We start from the raw sequence: 7,228 nt of genomic DNA on the forward strand, positions 1-7,228 counted from the left end.
GTTTCAATCAATTTGTCGTCAATTCAGAGTGCCAGACTCATTTTCTGGGACCATTAAAGTACACGACACTGACATGGGGTTGCAGCTGTAATCCAAACACGAGTGTCCAAAGAGTCCTGCTACCTCTCGATGATGACTGTGCAAAGAACAGGAATCTGGTGACCATGTTCTTCTGAATACAGATCCTTTTCCCAGTTGAGAAAGCCTCAGGCTGGACTATCACCTCCAGTCATGCCATATGCAGCTTGCTTATATGTGTGGTGATATATGTTAGCAAGGACTCAGTCTCCATGTGTTGGGGAGGAGATTCATGCCAAGCGCTTCAGAAGTCTTTGCAAAGCCTCTCTCCTACATGAAGCAGGCTCCTTCCCCAGCCCACCTCTGCATTTTGCTTTTAACACTCCAAACACCTTCTTGTGCAAGCAGCCTGTTGTGGCTGTGATTCTGCCAATATGGGAATGTGCTGAGAGGAACCTCGTTCATTTAAATGTGTGCAACCACAGCTCATGCTTTTACAGCATATATTCAGTGAAGCAATGCCTTTATCTGCAATACTTATCCTTTATCTAACATCTTTTCAGTCTAAAGCTTTTTTTGAAACGCAGATTAAGTAATAACAACGTAGGATAATTGAGTGCATTTTTTCACAGTGACATAATGATACTTATCTATGGCTACTGAAAAGCAGGGATAACATACTATGTGAGCGCTGTATTATCTTGCTTCTGAAACAGACCAAGATTGGCATTAGGGCTTAAGTAATTGAAATACGACTCCTTGTACCAAAGCCTGTTTGTTTATAATATAGCCTAATACGTCTTTCTAATGCACATTGCAATGTCAGAAGCACTGACATGATTGCTGACTCTTTGCAACTTGTGAGGCTGGTAGTATATTGAATGTGGAGATCATACCTTGTGAGAACTACATCTGATATGTCTCCTGTTAAGTGAGAGCAAAACCCATCTCATCATGAGAGGAGTTGACTTTGGGGATCAGTGTTTGTAAGGTGTGTTTACTTTATGGATGTCAGGTGAGACACAGCTCTGGGCAGGCTCTGCTTAGTATCATCGTGGCTTTGTGAGTAATTAGTTATAACGCAGTTGTGAGCAGGCCTCAGAAACCCACTGGGTGATTTTTTATTTGCATTGGAGGCCTGGTGGAATAAAATGACAGGCTGGCATGGTCAAACAAGCTGGACTCCCTTTGAATCCTCCTGAGTGAGGAGGAAACACATTAACACCCCCCTTCCAAACCCTTAGACACATAGGTCTCTTCCACAGCACAACAGCCTGTGCATCTTCCAGAAAAACTGGAGGAACGATGGGAAAACACTTAAATTTAAATTGACTTACTGTCCAAAGTGGTATTTTAGCCCCTCTTGCATTTGTTCGGGCAGAACATGATGGTGTGTCTCTGGATAATTTTCCACCTGCCTGTTTTGAATATCAGATGGAAGCGTTTAGCTGGTGAACTGGAATGGTGCCAGATTTCGCAGGAGCCTTTTCTCCCGAGTTCTGCTGTTTTTGTAACTACTTAGACAGAATTATCCAAGTATGCACCCAGCTGGCACAGGGTAAATGCTGAGCAACACAACGTGAGTTGACTCTTCATATGTCAACACAATTCCGCGGTTAATATCAAGGAACAAGCTACAAGGGCTTATTTAACCGTGATTCACATGTTCTGAAAGGGACAGAAGGGTATTTGATGTTATATGAGTCTGCAGAATGACACTGGCCCATCAGCAGAGTCATTTAAGAAACTGTAAAAATCGTTCACACCATTTTCTTGCTGAATTTCTGCGTGGTGTACCCCAGTGCGCATGAAAACTGTATTGCTGAACATGACTGAAAGCTTCTTCTTTCTTAAGCATCCTCTAATAGGGTGGAAGTGGAGGTTAATTGAGCCAGGTAATGTGGCACTTTGAAGTTACTGAATCTATTAAGTGTTTAGCTGTGTATATATGCACATTGGATAGCTGGAATACTGATGTTAGGACTCCTGCTTGGCTCACCTGTTTGTTCCTTGTGCTGTTTGATTGGCATTAATCCTGAGGAAGGAGGTAGGGATGCTGGCAACTGCTTTCCCTGGTGGAAAATTAGTATGGTCGTCCCCATTCTCACATGTGGCTGGTATCTCCATAGTGCAGGAATTTGTTAGCTTAAAGCTTCTCTCTAAATGGGTGACAACTCTTCTCTGATAAGCTGTGGCTACCCTGCATGTGAGACCTCAGACACCAAATAAACAGTGCTGGCATCAGATAATCCTGTTTAGAATGCTGTGGCCTTAGAAGTACTCTATCTTTTGAAATGCAATGTTTTTTTTTTTGTGTTTACATCTTCCTGCAGTGACTTCATGTAATCTCGTAGTTCTTCAGTGTCTATGAAAGCTTAAACCACCAATCCTAGAAAGTATTTACAGGATTTGGTTTCTTTTTCTAGGGCTTTTGAGGAATGACTATGTATAATTCTCACTCCAGCTCCTAAAAAGCCTGCTGGTGTGCTGGTGGGCAAAACAAAGCTTGCAAATCATTAGAGATGTGGCATTCCTGGAAAAGGCTTCACTTGGTGGTGTGTTCTGAGGATGCATGTTGTGGTGGATGAGACAGAACTGGGAAAAGACACAGATGTTCTTGTGCTCCAAGTGCAAAGCCTCGGGTTCACTGGCCTCAAAGCATTACGGAGATTTCTGCTTGCCCTCTTTAAAACGTAGGGTGCAAACTGCCATTGTAAAGCTCACAACCTTCTGCAATTTGAGGCAAGACCTGTTATTTGGGCTGGAAACCTCTAATGCTTAGGAAGCTGTGAGCAAACAAGACTGAAGCTGGCAGTGTGAAATCACAGAGTACATCGAGTGTAGGATGAGAAAGCACCAAAAAGCTGACAGTTTTGAAACTGTTTATCCAAGTTTCTTGCATGGCCCCTCTTATCACAGCATCGCAGCACCTCCCAGATGGTAATACGTTTTATCTTCTTGCCAACATCCTCACAGGGTTCCTATCCCTATTTTACAGTTAGGAGACCCAAGTGCAAGCGCTGAGTGATATGCCCAGTGGCACTTGGGGTTTCTGTGGCAGATCAAGGAATGAAGCTCAGCTTTCCCATGCCCCAGGCTAATTCCTTACCCCGTGGGATCCTCTTGGAAATGAGCACAATGGTTTAGCAAAACACAACAGCATGTGCAAATAATGCTCAAATGCAGCATGGGGGACCCCATCCCAGACCCAAAACATGTAAGTGTTGGCATTTAAGTCTTGTTTTTTTTGAGCAAATAGATGCTGTGCAGCGGAGAGCTGATGTTGGCTCTGGAATGAGCAGAATTTAGCAGCATTGAGCAAGTTCTGTTAGTGTGGGTGCTGGCCAGGCTGTGTTCCTTTGGGGGCTGAAATTATCTCCTCTGCACAATACTGGGTGTGTGGATCCTGCTGCCCACACAGAGCAACTGGGATTTGAGGCTGTCTCATCACTTTGGGCCAGAGCTGCATCTCCTTGGCTGCTGGCAGGTCGGTGGAAGCTCCAGTGTGGTTTGTCCTGGCGAAGGCTCCGTCCCAGGAAGGTGTTTTGCAAACACTTCCACGATGGATTTGGTATTTTCAGCCTTTGAGCTGCCAGTTGCCCATGAGTTACCTGAGTACTTGCTCCTTCTTTACTACCCCCTTTCCATCTCTCGATCCCTGATTTTCCCATTCCTACAGCTGCAGAATACCTTCATCCTAACAAAATGGTTTAGAATCACAAAATGTTGGTGTAGGGGGATGAATAATACAGGGAGAGAGTGAATATTTAGTGGGTCCAGGTTATTACCTAGTAACTGCCTGCTTTGTTCATTGATAATGTTTAAACTATTTGAAATTGCAGCACCTAATAAATGCTACTAAATAGTGCCATACCCATAACTTGATTGCAATAATCCACCAGGGAATACGTTTCGCAATGTCAGCATTTCTCAGTAGCTAGCTGGAAAACTAGTTCTTAGCAGGAGTGTTGGGATAATCCAGTGTTTCGGATGCTACTGGGTATGTCAGATGCTGATTCTGAAGTGGCGAGTGCACTTTCTGTCTTACTTGGCACTGTACCGGTGTCTTCTTTTAGGAGGTCAGATTAACAATGTATGAAGAGGCAACAAATCCCAGCCTGAAGCCTACAGCTTTGGTTGGAAGGGTAAGTGAGGTTGCAGAAGGAAAGGAAGGTGAAGACAAGCACAGGAGGCAGCAATCTCTGTTGGCTGCCTGCCTGCTTTTCACTACTGCTCACAGTGGTTTCGCTGAACAGGCGAGCTGGAGTGCTGTCAGTCGGGAATGCTGTCAGCTCCTCAAAACCTTGGTTTCTGAGGGCTTGCTCTCCTATGCACACTCAGCAAGTCTCCAGTATAAGCAAGAAAATATCTTCCATTGTCACTGTAAGGCAGGGAACGCATCATGAAGTCCTCATCTAAGAAGATCCAAGATGAGTGTCTCATTTGCATGTCTAACAAAGCCTTGGGTAATCACCAAGAGGACGCTGGACTCAGTTAAAAGACTTGGACGATAGCACTAGGTATTTGGAAAGAAGCATCTGTGTAGGGTGATTCCTTGATCTGCCTCAGATTGCTCGTCTTGCAAAAGGATGTTGCAGCAGCTTCACAACGTATCTGGAAATTCCAGATTTTTGTGGAAGGCATGGGGCTGGGAGCTGGGAGGTCTGGGACACCCTGCAGCTTGTTTTCTCAAGCACTCTTCCGTAGCAAAAAACAATATCAGGAGTGCAAAACCTTCCCTGGGCAGCAGCAGAGGGGAGGAATAACATCAGGGGAGATCCTGAGTCCAGATCTGGCTGGTTGCTGCAACTTTGCTATGACATTATGCAAAGTCCTTTGAAGATTTCCTCTTGGCAGAGCCTGCCATGTCGTCAGAGAGGTAAAGCATGGAACAGTCTAAATCTTGTTAGGGACTGTAAAGCAGTCAGAACGCTGGCTGTGAAATTATCTCCTTTCTAGAAGAAGAAAGTGAGATGGTTGCGGGCTTGGTAGAGTGGGAGTGAAACTATTTGCTATATGGTGAGTGGTGCAGCATAGGACTTGAACAGGCTGGCTCTGGCCTTGAGATACAAATGAAAATAAGCAAAGAAGATGGATTAAGTTGTCTGGAGAATAACAAGATGAGAAACCCCCTTTGTAAATTTTATGAGTCACAGGGATGGTTTTGCTTCTATTTGCCATTGTGTGTCACTGGTAACTCAGGACATTATCCCAAGATAACTGGGTCTGGTCATGCTCTGACTGTGAAGGTGACAGTGGCGTGGCCAGAAAACTCTTTGGCTTTAATTTCCTGCCATTCCCCCTCACTTGGGAGTGTCACATCCTGCAGGCTGATCAGCAGACCCCAGCACAGAGGTCCTTAGCTTCACAGAGTCATTTTTCACACCTCAGACCATCTATTTCCCTGCCATATGCTTCTGGCGCTTACCTTTCCTGATAAAATATGTCCCAAATTTCTCTCTCCACGTTTGTTCCCTCTCTGACTACTGAGCTCCAAAGAAATTCAATGGGAGAAACCTCATGGGTGGCTGAAAATATTGCATCACTCCCCTTTTTAATTTTGATTTACATCTCTGCAGAATGGGTAACATTCCTTAGAAGTAGCAACATGCCTTCTTCAGCACCTGAGTCCTTTTAAGAAACAAATTGATGAACTGAAATGTTTTGGGCAGCTCTTTATTTGTAACACTATGGCTTGCGTTTTCTTTCTCCCATCTAAAATATTCACATTTTCTGTAACAGGACCTTCCTCTGTAAGTTTTCCAGACAATGTCATGTTGCACTGGGAGTGAATATCTCCATGTCTTGCTGTTTGTGACATGTTATTCCTCTCCTTGCAGACTAAAAAGCCTTCCACAGAGCAGAGAGATGATGACTGTGCTGGGGATCGCACCTTTTATCAGAAAAACTCCTGTTCTTTCCTCACCTTGCAGGGAGATTTCAGAGGGATTACTCTGACTTGAGCTATGCCCTCCTGGCACCGGGAATCCTCTGTTTTCATTATGGGTAAAAACTGACCATTTCTAGGGGGAATAGTTTGAATCAGACATTGTATCCTGCTCCTTCCTGAACCAGATTTAATAAATAACAGGGTACAAACACAAACTGCTTAGTGCTTGTTGAAAGACAACTGGATAAGTGCCTGTAAAAAGCCAACAGGTTTTGGTTGTGCTGCAGCTCCTGGTGGTCACATTGTGTGGGACTGTGAGTTTAGCCGAGAACGAACATGGTTTCATTACGAGGTAGTTTGCTTGGGACACACTTCAAAATTATTAAAGCTGACAATTTACCCTGCTGATTGCGGCCGCTGTGTGTGCTTAGCATTGCTGGACCAAGTGAAAGGCGGCTGTGCTAAATTACACAGGCACCTCTCCCCACCGAGGAGAGGATTTCATCCTGATAGTCCATATCTTCTCCCTTCCTAAAGCATGTAGCTTAGAGGGAGGTTGACACAGCCCTGGCAGTTCAGGGCCATTATAATTATCGTCGTGCAATTGCGTGACATTATGTCCTTTGAGTAATCAAACCCTCGGCTGCTTTTTGCTGCTGTTGCCTGAGAATAATCATAGGTCAGTGTTTAAATAGTAAGAACTTGGTTCTGGGTTGGTGCCTCATCCTGAGCTATTGCTGATTCTGTGGGTTTGCTGCATACGCACCGCAGGGGTGTAATAGGCGGCTCTTTGTGGCAGGCTGGCAGCACTCTGCTGGGCCAGGTGCTCTGTTTTTAACAAGAGCGGGGTTTTAATCTTTCTCTTTCTTTTTATTTTTTTTTTTTAGAAGAATGACTAAATTAGCTCATAACCTGCAATCGATATTAATTCCTTTGAATGCTCTTGAGCTATAGCTGATTACTGCTGTCTGACCCTGGCGAAGTCCATTTCTAGAAAACGCTTTGTGTGACTTTGTGTGTACAGCTGAAAGGAATGCAGCTTTCCCCTAATTACATACTGGTAGTGCAAGAGGAGACATTTCTAGTTCTGCATTTGAAAGTATTTCCTTTGAGCACTGATGGGCCGGTGATAGCAGTAACCTCTGAAACCGTTTTTAAAAGGAGAGACAAGGCAGGAACTAATAGAGTTTCATCACTCGAAGCCTTGCATAGATTGTAGCAGCAATTGAGCCATCAGTAAGTCACTGGGGATAATATCTTTAAGCTGCTCTGGATTTTAATAAGATTAAATTGATTCAGGTCTTTGCCAGCCTTTTCAAA

The sequence above is a fragment of the Streptopelia decaocto genome, assembly GCF_964273445.1.
Source record: "Streptopelia decaocto genome assembly, chromosome: 7".
Taxonomy (NCBI): Eukaryota; Metazoa; Chordata; class Aves; order Columbiformes; family Columbidae; genus Streptopelia; species Streptopelia decaocto.